We start from the raw sequence: 14,305 nt of genomic DNA, 5'->3' as shown, positions 1-14,305 counted from the left end.
ATTGCGTCCCTATAGACCAGTGCAACGTACGGCGTCGTGCGGTGTGGTGTGGTGGCGTCTGCCGTTGCGAACACGCACTACACCCATTTTAAGATTGTGGCCAGTATTATCTCCACCCATTCTGCTTAGCCGCTAACCGCTTCATGCTACGAAGTGGGGGATTCCGGATTAATTTTGACTACCTGGGGTTCTTTAACGCGCACCTAAATCTAAGTACATGGATGTTCTAGCATTTCTCCCCGATCGAAATGCGGCCGCCGTAGCCGGGATTTGACTCAGCGATCTCGTCCTTAGCCGCTAAGCAAACACGGCGGGTTCCAATTGGTTGGAATTGGACAATAAAGAAATGAAGCCTCCCTTGCCTTCACGGTTAATACTAACTGGCTGCCGTCTTGCCGAGCAGACGAATCGGGACGTCTCACACAATGCGTCACGGAAGTAAAAAAAAAAAATGAAAAGAAAGATGCTAATGCAGATTGAACGCAAATGTTGGAACCTATTCAAAACGAAACTATTCAAAAAAAGGAAGCATTAGCTCGGGGCTCCCGTATAAACACATGTGAAATGAGAAATCGTTTTTCTCGGTTATCACTACACCAAACTTGATTAGGTTCTTACATTTAAGAGAAAACGCTTAAATCTTGTGACTGTAGCAAGCGTGTTTGTTATTTCTGCTGACGATTTGTTTTACAAGAATTGTAGAAAAATGCAAAATTTGGTAAAACGAAGCAATTAAGCTACCCGACGCGGTTGCTTAGTGGCTATCGTGTTGGGCTGCTGAGCACGAGGTGGCGGGATCGAATCCCGGCCACGGCAGTCGCATTTTGATGGGGGCGAAATGCCAAAACACCCGTGTACTTAGATTTAGGTGCACGATAAAGAATCCCAGGTGGTCCAAATTTCCGGAGTCTCCCACTACGGCGTGCCTCATAATCAGATCGTGGTTCTGGCCCATAAAACCCCATAATATTCTTTAATCTATTAGGCTTACTATTATGTAATTGAGCAATGAAAAACGATATAAAATTCTGTAAACTGCATCTAATAATACATCTAAAGCGAACAAAAGTTGATTTATGATACATCCCTGTGAAATATATTAATAGTTAGTAAGCAGGGCATTTGCAAAATGATTGGAAACATTGTTACAAATTCACGAAAGCTGTAACTTAATATACCGAATTTGTCCACTTTAAATGCTCTAACATATGCAGTTTACGGAAGTTATACCCGTGTCACACGGGCGTTTGGCAGGCCTTCCAACCGATAGTCAGTTGACTCAAAGATGAAGTTTGAGCTGCTATACGGGCGGTTTCGAAGGCCGCCGAGTCAATAGTCTATCGAGTCAACGGGGCACCCTACAACTCTATCGAAATCTCGATAGCCTTTGAGCAACGGAAGCGGAAACTGCGCGAACATGCCCTCTCGTTCACAGTGGGCTCGTACTCACGGTTAGAAAGAACAAATCAAATCAAAATGGTCTAAAAATACTATATATGAGTGTTATTAATTATTGAACAAAGTACTTTTGCCACTTGATATGTGCGAACTGCACATACTCTCGGCCACAGCGACGTGCTTGTGTTCATTCCTTCCTCCATGTTGTCTAGTACAATTTCCCTCCACTCCATGTACTGCCGGCTGCCGTCATACCGCCGCCATAGCGCTTTTAAGTGGTTTTAATGTTGTTTTACTTTTCGTGACATGAAAACGAAAATAAAGATACGCAGCGCCACACAATTTTGCGAGAAACGCCTGAACCACTCAACGGCTTTTCAAAAGTGCCGTGTAGCAGCGCGACAACTCCTTTGAGTCGATAGAGTTGTGGCGTATCGAAGGCCGTCGATTGGAAGGCCTTCCAAATGTGCCCGTGTGACACAGGTATTAGAAATATGTTTTTAGTGCAGTTAAAGATTTGTAAAATTCGAGCTTATATCTTTTAAACTTACTGATCTTAGGTAAGTTCTTAAAAAATACCAAGCCTAAATCGAAATTCTAGTGACTGATTGACGGCCTGCATATCTTTACAAAAATTTCCAAAATGTATGTTTCATTTACGGAGTTGGAGAGTTGTAGACTTGATAGTTTCGTTTTCTCAAATTTTGCAATTTTCAACAATATTTATGAAATGACCCGCCGTGGTTGGTCAGTGGCTATGGTGTTGGGCTGCTGAGCACGAGGTCGCGGGATCGAATCCCGGCGACGGCGGCCGCATTTCGATTGGGGCGAAATGCGAAAACACCCGTGTACTTAGATTTAGGTGCACGTTAAAGAACCCCAGGTGGTCGAAATTTCCGGAGTCCTCCACTACGGCGTGCCTCATAATCAGAAAGTGGTTTTGGCACGTAAAACCCCATACATTTTTTAAATATTTATGAAATACATAAACGGCCCGAATAAACGATACGCTTCCTACAGTCACCAGATTCAAACTTTTTCTTGAATGGAACAAACCTCGTAAGGATCGGTGTTGTGGCTGCCGATAAAAACGATTTCTCCGTTCCCGTGCATATTGAGAGGGGCCCTCGAGCAAAGCTAGGGGGCTCCTATCTAAAAGATGGGAAAGGAGAAATCGTTTTTTTCGGCAACCACTGCACCAAACTTGATGAGGTTTGTTGCACTTAACAGGAAGAGATAAAATCTAGTGACTTTTGGTTGCGAACAAATTTCCGGAAAACCAATCTTAAGTGGACAAAATTCATGCGTTATACATGTGCCTCAAATTAAATAGTAATATGTTCGTAGATATTTTGCAAAGCACTTGTAAACAATGTAACAAATTCTTGTAAGGTATAAATTTACATATCAAATTTGTACAGTTTGGATGCTCTAACGGATGCAGTTTACAAACAAGCGCTGTGTGTTTTTGATGCAGAGCTGCAGATTTTGCAAACTTCGGGATTCCATATTTTTCAAGGTTGACAATTTTGGAAAATTCCTTTTAGAAAATTCAGCCTCTAAATCGAAATTCCGCTTCAACAGTCACTAGAAGTTACCTTTGAAAGGCAACAAATTCCAATAAAGTGGCCTAGTGATTATCTCAGAAAAGCGTTTCTGTGTTTTACGTGAATAGGCGGTATCTGTATCATTCCGCGCTTGCCGAAGTGGTACTCGAGTGGAAGTCGTATTCGAGTGAAAGTGGTATATCGGTATTTATAGCGTACTCGCTACGTCAGAGGGGGAGGGGTGCTTTCTTATCGTGCATCCGACAGCGGCACGATGACTACGGCCGCTGCGCATGCAGGAGCAAACAGCATCGGAGTTCGGCCCGAGCTAAAGCTTCTTCCTAAGTAAAGCGTTTAGTTAAATGTTTTGCAGGTGCCCATTTATGCAGAGCACGGAGATACTGTTCACGCGTATACCAACAGATCTGTCACACCACATTCCTCCACTGCAGCCTTCGTCATCCCACACGTGATCATCGTTCGGCGGTTTAAACTAGACCATATATGTGAACATCGAGTGCCGCAGAACTCGTTGCCATCCGGGAGGCGCTTCGATTTCTCTCCGAGGGGCCTCCTCGCGCACGGACGGTATTCTGCGAGTCCAAGCCGGCTCTTCAAACCGTTGACTGGGTCCTCAGACGGTGCCCGTATTACTCAAGAGCTCTAGAAATTACAGAGCATCTCGAACACGCAAATAGAAATGGCCGCAATATCACCTTTCAGCCGATATCTGCACGCTATGGCGTGATAGGGAATGAACAGGCAGACGCTGAAGCGAAAACTGCGCTAAATAATGCTTCTGATGTACACATTGCGTTCTCACGCACAAACACAAATGCCCTGCGTCGCTGCGTAATACGCAACTCTTCGTTCTAGCACTGGACCTCACCAGATCGACGACACTAGCGAGTGCACAAATGGAAATAAAATTCCTTCACAAGCTCGAAAGAAGCCAGACAAGCATGGTGCGCAGCACTGGCAATGGTGTCGCATTCACCAAGCGTTATAGACATCTCGTAGGTTGCAGTGATACTAGCCCAAATTGTGAATACTGTCAGGTAACAGAAACACTTGATCCCATATTTTGCGTTTATCCTGCGTACCCGCAAGAACGACAGCAACTGGTCTCATCCATTGCAAGCGTCAATAAGCAGCAGCTATCACAGACGAGTTTCTTTTGTGTCCTTAACGCAAACAGCGCAGCCTTGATTACCCAAGTGCCGCTATAGCTTTCTCTACGAGCCACTGCGGCTACGACTTTAAGAGATGCCACAACGTTGTGCACACACCCGCCCTCTGCTCACGTCATCATCATCGCCATTCATCGGCGCTTTTCCTCCCCTTTCCCGCAGTGCAGAGCAGCGGGCCCGAGACCTGGCCGACCTCTCTGCCCTTCGGCGAGTGAGTGCCTCCCCCTCGGTTTACGGCTGCACGCATCGAGTAACGCGTGGGAATTCTGGAGGATTGGCCAAGGACGCTCACGTCCCCGATGGCACATACCAAATGGCCACATCTGAGAATGATGTAGATCAAACAATTCGTGAAATATAATTAAACATTCTATTAACAGATGGGACATAATTCTGAGACGACGTTTGTTCATATTTTATGTGGGAATGGTACGTAATGGGGCATGTTCATTCTGGAGGAGTGGTCAAGAACCCAGTGCAAAATACTGAGCGGTTAAATCAAAGACTACAATGTAATTCAGAGAATGCGTTAAGTACAATTCCCCATTCAATTAATAGATGTGCGTGATTTAGAGATGTATGCGAACCGACATCATATGTGGGAAGTTCTTTTGTTATGCCGAACAGAGCTGGACGTACATGGCGAGCATACAAAGTTTAGATGTGTCACTCCATGGGTACCTTCATATAAACTTTGCATACAGTATATTGACAAAAATATTCGGTAAGAGAGCCGCCACAGTCAGGCAAGGGACTCGCATAAAAGCGTCAAATGAAAAGAAGATAGTGTAGCGAAGAGAGACGCTAGTGGGTTCAGCGCTACTGGCTCTAAACGCTAGTGGGTTGAGCGCTCCTGCTCAGCAACGGCTCTCGTGCTTGGAAGGTGTGACTGCCCTGCCCGTCGACGTTGCGCTGCTCCGAGCTCTGCCAAATAAACACCTTTAGAATAGCAAATTTGTTTGCATTTGCAGAATCATAGCACAATTTACAGCGAAACTATTTATTTTAAAGAAATGCATTAATAATTTCACTTGCCAGGAAATAAACCACATTCTTAAAAAAATTACGGCAGAAACTCCGATGTTGTTGCCTAAGTATGCGCATGCATTGTGCCACTTGCGCATCTCCACGCAGCCCGGTGTCATTATCGATCTCGTCAAACTTGATCCGACCAGTATAAACCTTTATCGGTCGTTATCAACCATGTCGGACTACATCCGTCCTTTATCAGTTGTTATCGACTTTATCGGACTCGATTCGACCCTTATCAATCTTTACAGGTCGTTATCAACCTTACCGCAATCGATCATTATCAACACTGATCGGTCCTTATTAATCTTGTCGGGCGTGATCCGATCCTTATCAAGTCTTGTGTGTTCCTGTCTAGATTATCGGTCTTGATCTGACCCTCATAAACCCTTATCAGTCCTTATCAACTTTATCAGAATTGCTCGGACCGTTATAAGCCCTTATCGCTCTTTGGCACCTTATCCATTCTCATCAATACATTATCAACCGTGATGATGCCCGCATAACAGTGACAATGATGTTTATTTTCGCATCAGCACAGTGTAATGGGACGAAGGGGCGTGCGGTAAAAGCTGTCATTTCGACAGGTTGACAAAGCCGCTCATCATATGACATAACCCCTCATCACTCCTCATCAACTCATTTACTGCATATTTGTCTGGGTTGCGTGACTCAAAGCGCATGGGCCCTCAGAGAGCGGTTGCATTTCGTAGGGTGAAGGAACGCTCCAACGGAAGGCGCATGACGCGACCACCTAAACGAATCAGGGATGTGCCGTGCTTTGCATTAAATTTTCGCAAAATTCGAATTTTCCTAATATCTGCAATGCTCCAGGTCGGGTCTACATGTGGCCCTAGAGATGGCTTTTATTCCACTATCACCAAATTTTTCAACAAATCCTTCACAGAAACTGCTCTCCTTTGACACTTGTTTCGTACTGCCGGTACAACACATTCATATGGTTCAGATTCTATAGGCGCGGGTGTGTATCCTATTGGGTAAGACAGTCGACTTGTGAGCGTGGGGTCATAGATTCGAAGCTCGCCAACGTTTTAACGCAATAGCTTTAAGGACCCCGTGTCGCATAACATACGTCGTTGGCGTCCCGCGTCCAGCATCGTTTCGGCAAAAATCATTTCGAACTACGCATAACGTTAAGAGACAGAAAGAGAGCGGTTTGGATCAGAGAGCACGCGGGCATAGCAGATATTCTAATTGATATTGAGAAAAAAAATGGCTGTGGCTTAGCTAAGGTTAAGCCCAGGATGCGAAGCATACTAGCCTTTATTTTAGTTGTTGAACCACTGTTTAGCCTGGTGAACTGCTGTTGCTTGGCTATATTTGGTTCGGCTAGACGAAGAAACAACTCATGCGTTACTCTGCTTCGCCGTCAATACACGCGCGCACGTCCATAGAGGCGGAGGAGGCTGCCATAGCGCTGGCCATCTCAACCACCGCTGCCGAGGTTATTCTTAGTGATTCCAAAACTGCAATCCGCAACTACTCGAAAGGCCGAGTTCATGAACCGGCCCTGAAAATTCTCAATCATCAGACCCCCCTCAGACCAATTAAGCTCATCTGGGTGCCCGCGCACGCAGGCCATCCAGGCAATGAGATGGCCCATTTTATCGCTCGAGTAGCCGTCAACCGAGCCACGCCGTCCGATGACCTGGATAACGCCAGAGACCGATTGGTCGAATATCACGAGATCACCCTCCACTACCGCGAAACGCGGTTGAGATACTCTCCCCCAGATAAATCTTTAACAAAATTCCAACAAAGTACCTGGCGCCAGCTTCAGGCACAAACTTTTCTTTCTCCAGCCTTTCTCGCCCTGGTTCATCCAGGCCTATATAAACAGGAATGTACGCTCTGCGGCGCACCTAGAGCTAACTTCCATCACATTATGTTCTTATGCCCTGAGCTCCAGCCACCCTCTGAGTGGCAACTCACCGACGTAGAGGGATGGGAGACCGCGGTGTCTAGCTCCAACCCAGCCGACCAAATACGGCTGGTGGACTGGGCTCTGAGGGTCGCCGAGGGCCACAAACTCCCGGACACCCTACGCGCTCCTGAGCCCCCTCACAAGTAATATTGTAAAAAGGCTCAAGCAATAAATGTTTACCACCACCACCCTTCAAGAGTGGAACGCGACAGCGTTCCCGTCGACCCGCCAAGGGGTGTAAGACAATGGGCTACGGCGCAGCGACTACGCGCCCGGCATTGGACGCGGTGAGCGTCGAGCAACGCAGCGTTCGGCGCGGCAACGAAATGTGCGCCTGAGCAAGCGACGTACGCCTGAGCCTGAGAAACAGCTCGTTTCTAAGGCAACACCGCATTCACTAGTGGCGCTTTTGTACCGCTTTGAAGCATCGTACTCGTGGCTCAGTGGTAGCGTCTCCGTCTCACACTCCGGAGACCCTGGTTCGATTCCCACCCAGCCCATCTTGCAAGAGTTGAGCCAAAGCCACCTAGAAACAAGCGCAGCTGCTTATATACCGCCGCGACGCCGCGAGCGACGGCGCGAGTTGGAGCCCCGTTTCTCCTCTGTCGTGACGTCACGGTGTCACGTGGTCAGCCTTGAAGGCGACGCCGCGAGCGACGGCGCGAGTTGGAGCCCCGTTTCTCCTCTGTCGTGACGTCACGGTGTCACGTGGTATTGAAGGCGACACCGCCGCGCCTGAGGAGCGGGTTGAGCTCTAGTAATATGCTTCGCATAAAATATGGAACTGGGCAGGCCATGTAATGCGCAGGCACGGAGGAAGGAAACTAAGGAGAGGAGGCCCTGACGTCACTCTTTGTGAAGCAAAAGTGAAGCCGGAATTTGGCGTTGCTCATGGCGATGCTCCGCCTTTTGGGCCACCCTCCTCTCTTGTTTACATCTTTCCCGAAACCACGCCGCGCTGCGCGTGGTGTCGCGCGCGGAGCGCGCGCGCTCGCGCAACATCTGGCAGAGCACGGTGCAACACAGCGCAACAAGACACGGTGACTCACGCAAACCCGCCCACTCAGCGCCTTTGCCACGGCCCGAAACCTACCAGAGCAACACGTGTGAGCGCTCAAAACCATAACAACGCCGCCATTGTGGCCCAAAAGGCGTGGCCATACAACAACAAAAAAATAAAAAAGCAGCAAAAAAATGAGTACCTACTACGTCATTTCCGCCACACTTTTCTCCTAGCGCGCGGAGGGGGTAGGGCCTCTCCTTAGTTTCCTTCCTCCGTGTGCGCAGGTTAGATAAACGGTGGACTATTAGGGTTACGGAATGGGTGCGAAGAGAAGGGAAACGCAGTCGAGGACGGCACAAGACTAGGTGGGGCGATAAAATTCGGAAATCCGCAGGCGCTAGTTGGAAACGGTTGGCGCAGGACTGGAGTAATTGGAGATCGCAGGGAGAGGCCATCGTCCTGCAGTGGACATAAAATAGGCTGATGATGATGATGATACCCAACCACGCAGGGCCTCCAGCGCAAGGAAGTTACTGAACTAATTGAATTTTACGTCAGAAAATCGTGAAGTACGAATTATACACAACCTACAGACATGATAGCGTCGGACTGTAATTTGAACATCGGAGAAACATAATTCTGTTACGCATAAACTCAAAACACAAACCACTTTTTCCACCGTTTCTACCATTCATAAAACGGCCATGGCCTCCGAGATTTGCGCGCCTGGTTCCTTGCAACATTTGCAGATGGCGCTCGCCTCCAACAAGGGACTGAGGCAGGGGTGCCCTTTATCCCCGCTGCTGTTTATGATGTACATGGTGAGGATGGAGAGGGCGCTAGAAGGAAGTAATATCGGGTTTAATCTCCCGTACAAACAGGCGGGTACAGTAATAGAGCAGCAACTCCCAGGTTTATTTTATGCGGACGACATTGTGTTGCTAGTTAACAAGCAAAGTGATTTGCAACGTCTGGCTAATATCTGTGGACAGGAAGGCAACAATTTAGGTTTGAAATTAAGTGTTAGAAAATCAGGTGTTATGGTATTCAATGAAAACAGTGATCAGACAGTGGAGATACAGGGCCAAGAAACACCTCGGGTAACAGAATATAAATACCTTGATATATGGATAAACGAAGGCAATGGATATATGGAAACACAGGAAAAAACCATAACAGTAAAGGGGAAGAGAAATGCAGCCATAATGAAGCACAGAGCGCTATGGGGATACAATAGGTACGAGGTCCTCCGAGGTATGTGGAAAGGTGTAATGGTTCCAGGACTTACTTTTGGAAATGCGGTTGTTTGCTATAAATCAGGGGTACAATCAGGACTCGACGGGAACCAAAGGTCAGTGGGTCGCCTCGCATTGGGCGCTCACGGGAATACTACAAATGAAGCTGTGCAGGGTGATATGGGCTGGACTAGTTTTGAAGTCAGGGAAGCTCGCAGTAAAATTGAGTATGAAGAACGGCTCAGGAATATGGAAGAAAGTAAATGGGCTGGGAGAGTGTTCAGGTATCTGTACAGGAAAAACATTGATTCTCAGTGGAGGAAAAGAACTAGGAAGCTTACCAGCAAGTATGCGGCCTGTGGGGTGGGCAACACAGCAACAAAGAAGGTCAAGCGGAAAGTCAGAGAGGCTGAATTAATCTCATGGGTGGCGGCAATGGAAAAGAAACCTGCCATGAGTAACTACTTAAGTGGAAAAAGCGAAATCAGGAAGGAAACCATTTATGATAACTCAAAGGGAAGCTCATTACTTTTCGAAGCGAGATCGGGATGCCTTAGAACACGCACCTATAAAGCGAGATATAAGAAGGAAGAAGAAGCATGTGCTTGCTGCGGTAAAGCTAGGGAAACTACGGAGCATGTTTTATTAGAATGTGAGGACGTGTACCCAGCGGTCGATTTAGGCACCACTGGCCTGCTTGAAGCCCTTGGGTTCAGAGGGAGCAGTGGTAAAGCAAACATGTCCGCAATAGACATTAGTAAGAGGCGACTGGAGGATTGGTGGAAGAAAAGTAGGGAAACGACAAAAGACGGAGACGTACAAAAGCAGAGTTGGCAATAGGGGATCAGAAAATTTGGGCGTGGTAGTTCAGAGTTTTTTTTCTTCTTTCATTGTTTAACCTAGGTAGGATATTAGGCAGTACAGTAGCAAGAGCTTGGTGGCGCAACCCACCGCCCCGTTCCAAAGGGGACGCTCATAATATCCATCCATCCATCCAGCGCTCGCCGCCAGCGTTTTCCGGTAAACAATACAGTTACATCATTTGCAGCTGCCGGGAAGCTTGAGAAAAGGTGAAGGATCTTTGAATGCTATCGCGCTCCACTCTGAAGAGGAAGCTTTAGCTCGGGTGCTCCTATCTAAAAACATGTAAAAGGAGGCTTCGTTTTTCTCGGCAACCACTGCACCAAATTTGACGGGGTTTGCTGCATTTAAAAGAAAAACTTAAAATCTAGTGACTGTTGGTTTCGAATTTTCGATTTAGGTTGTCATTCTTTTATAAAAAATTGGGAAAAATCTCAAATTTTCAGAAAACGAAACTATCAAGCTTACAACTCTGTAACCCAGCAAGGAAAAATGATATAGCAATTCTGTAAATTGTAGCTGATAGCACATCTAAAGCGGACAAAATTGATATGTTACACATGAACCTCAAAAAAATGTGTCAATTTGTTATTACAACTTTTGCAAAACCTTCGTAAATAACGTAACAAATTCACGTAAGATGTAAAATAACATATAACATTTGTCCGCTTTGAATGGTCTAATGGATGCCGTTTACAGAATCGCGATATCTGTTTTTGATGCAGAGCTATTAGTTTGTAAACTTCGTGCTTCTATTATTTTCAAGCTTCTGAATTTCTGAAAATCTTTTTAACAAAATTCAAGCCCTAAATCAAAATTCCGCTTCCAACAGTCACTAGAATTTAACTTTCTCTCTCAAATGCAACAAACTTCATTAAAATCGGTCCAGGGGTTATCTCAGAAAAACGTTTTTGCGTTTTACATGTATTTGAATAGGCCACGTCGGAGTTGGGCCCGAGCTAAAGCTTCCTCTTAAAGGGATCCTGAAACGATTTTGACGATTTTCTAGAAACGTACTTAGTCGTTAGAGTAGGTCCTTCTGATCATTCATTGACGCATCTAAGTGCTCCGCGTAAAGCGTGTTAATTTATTTTAAGGGTTTAAAAATCTACATCGCTGCCGATCGCAGCACACTGCTCGGCGGAATTTTCAGCCGCCCCTACCCATACGACGTAAATCCCTCAATTAACGTCATGTGGGCGAGCTATCCGATTGGCTGCCCAGGGCGCGCCATCTATAACTTTACCACCTTTATGGTGAGCAAATGATGTTCGTAATAGTTGGAATGTTAGTTAATTTGTTTCCTATAAAAAGAAAGTAACAGAAAGAGAATGCACTAGAACAATTTCTAGCTAAGCTTAAGCACTTCCGGCCCACAGCAAGCGTCGTCTGCTTGTGTTACAACGTGCTCAATTTTCAGGAGAGCTCCGCCGTCAGAGTCGGTCTCAGTCTTTTCGCGAGCACTATGATTCGACTTTGTTGCGCTGTGGACTGGAAATGTAGCGACTGGCAATATATCAAGCTGCGACATCTTGTCCCTCTGCAAGGCCGCAGACGAGCGGAGTGGCTGCAGCGCATTTGACTGCCGCTATCCGATCGGCACCAGAATTTGCGCGTTTGCGGCCGTCACTTTACACCGGAAGATTACTAACGCCATAGAATGAGGAACAACTTTAGAGAGGGGAAACTGTACCTTCCGCAGTGGTTCGAAAATAAGCAGCGGCAGCGCATGGAACTTACCTAGGTGGACGCCAGATGGCGCTGCTAAAACAGGAAGCGGAAATGCGCATTTTTTTAGAGCATTATCCAATATGGCCGCTATTCGCCGGTCGTGTACTCTTGTATGCGCTAGTACGCGCCGTGCTCACCCCGCCGGCTATGCGGCATGCCTCGATGCCTCGGCTGCCGCGTAGCCGGTGCGTTCTAATTACCAGGAGATCAAATAGCCTCTGCTGACACCCATGCACACAAGCCACAAGTGAGTGAACAGAACGTGCGACTTTATTGGCAGAAGACAAGCAGTGTACATTCTCGTGCAATCTTTGACGCGAGCTCGTAAACGGCTCACCGTCGTCGTCGCACATGGCGGTCTAGTAACGAGCGACAACCAGCGGCGCAAGCAGATTGGACAGAGTGTCCCGCCTGTTTGCAGCGGCAGTCGCCGTTAAAGATGAGCAACTTGCATTGCGAAGCAATCGGGTGAACCAGGCATCTGCTGCCGCGGCCAACACAGCGACATGGACTACCCGGCATTTTAGCCTTAACTCCTTTCCAACCTGCTCGTTACTTTTCTTTCGGGGGCCGCTAATGTGTGGCTCGGACTTGGTGTCCCACATTGTCTCAATATGGACAAGTCGCTTTCGTGGGCATCACCTTCATCAGCCACTTTTGCGGGCCTTTGCACCCAACTTCACACACGTCGGACCATGTAAGCACGTATGCCGGTCTCCGTTCGTGCTTAATCGCGGCCGAGAAAGGCAACAGGCACAATTTGCCCATGGCTGCAGCAAGAAAGGCTGAACGGGGAGCACGAATCACGGTGTGTGTAAACTGGGAGCCAATGTCACTGTGTGGACTAGAGGAGCAAATGCTTACTTCGAGAGACTGCTTTCCAATGCAACTGACCAGGCCGCCACATCCGATAAGCATAACACGGCGACCGTAACCAAGTGAGATAACGGCAAAAATAAACGGCATTCATTCACCACATAGTATTCAGACAATACATTATGCATTGTCTACGAACCAGTGAGCATTCACATACACGGGCAACAGCAAGCATTCACATACACGGGTCTCTTAGGATACATTCAGCCGCCTGCTTACAGGCATAATGCTTGCCTTCATCGCATGTGGTGGTCTGGTAACGAGCGACTACCAGCAGTACAAACAGATTGGACAGAGCGTCGTACCTGTTTGAACCGACAGTTGCCGTTGAAGATGAGCAACTTGCATTGCGAAGCAATCGGGTGACGCAGGCATCTGCTGCTGCAGCCTACACAGCGACATGGACTACCCGGCATTTTAGCGTTGACTCCTTTCCAACCTGCACATTCCTTTTCTTTCGGGGGCCGCTAATGTGTGGCTCACACTTGGTGTCCCACATTGTCTCAATATGGACAAGTCGCTTTCGCGGGCATCACCTTCATCAGCCACTTTTGCGGGCCTTTCCACCCAACTTCATACACGTCGGACCATGTAAGCACGTGTGCTAGTCTCCGTTCGTGCTTAATCGCAGACGGGAAAGGCCACAGGCACAATTTGTCCATGGCTGCAGCAGGAAAGGCTGAACGGGGAGCACGAGTCACGGTGTGTGTAAATTGGGAGCCACTGTCACTGTGTGGACTAGAGGAGCAAATGCTTACTTCGAGAGACTGCTTCCCTATGCAACTGACCTGGCCGCCATATTCGAAAAACATAACACGGCAACCGTAGTCAAGTCAGATAACAGCGAAATTAAACAGCAATCAATCAATGCATGAGGTTCAGAGAATACATGATACATTGGCTACGAACCATATGACAACAGTGAGCATTCACATACACATTCAGCCGCCTACTTACAGGCATAATGCTTGCCTTCATAGCATGTGGTGGTCTGGTAACTAGCGACTACTAGCAGTACAAACAGATTGGACAGAGCGTCGTACCATTTTGAACCGACAGTTGCCGTTGAAGATGAGCAACTGCCATTGCGAAGCAATCAGGTGATTCAGACATCTGCTGCCGCAACGAACACAGCGAAATGGACTATCCGGCATTTTAGCGTTAACTCCTTTCCAACCTGCACGTTGCTTTTCTGTCGACGGCCGCTAATGTGTGGCTCACATTTGGTGTCCCACGTTGTCTCAATATGGACAAGTCGCTTTTATGGGCATCACCTTCGGCAGCCATTCTTGCGGGCCTTTCCACCCATACGGCTATCAACTTCATACACTTCGAACCATGTAAGCACATATGCTGGTCTCTGTTCTGAGCAAATCATGGCCGAGGTAGGCCACAAGTACAATTTGCCCATGGCTGCAGCAGGAAAGAACGAACGGGAGACCAGTTACGGTGCGTGTATACTGGGAGTCTATGTCCCAGTATACTGGGAC

Source organism: Dermacentor andersoni, chromosome 11 (genome assembly GCF_023375885.2).
Source record: "Dermacentor andersoni chromosome 11, qqDerAnde1_hic_scaffold, whole genome shotgun sequence".
Lineage (NCBI taxonomy): Eukaryota > Metazoa > Arthropoda > Arachnida > Ixodida > Ixodidae > Dermacentor > Dermacentor andersoni.
The sequence above is the reverse complement of the archived record's forward strand: the minus strand, read 5'-3'. Positions refer to the sequence as shown.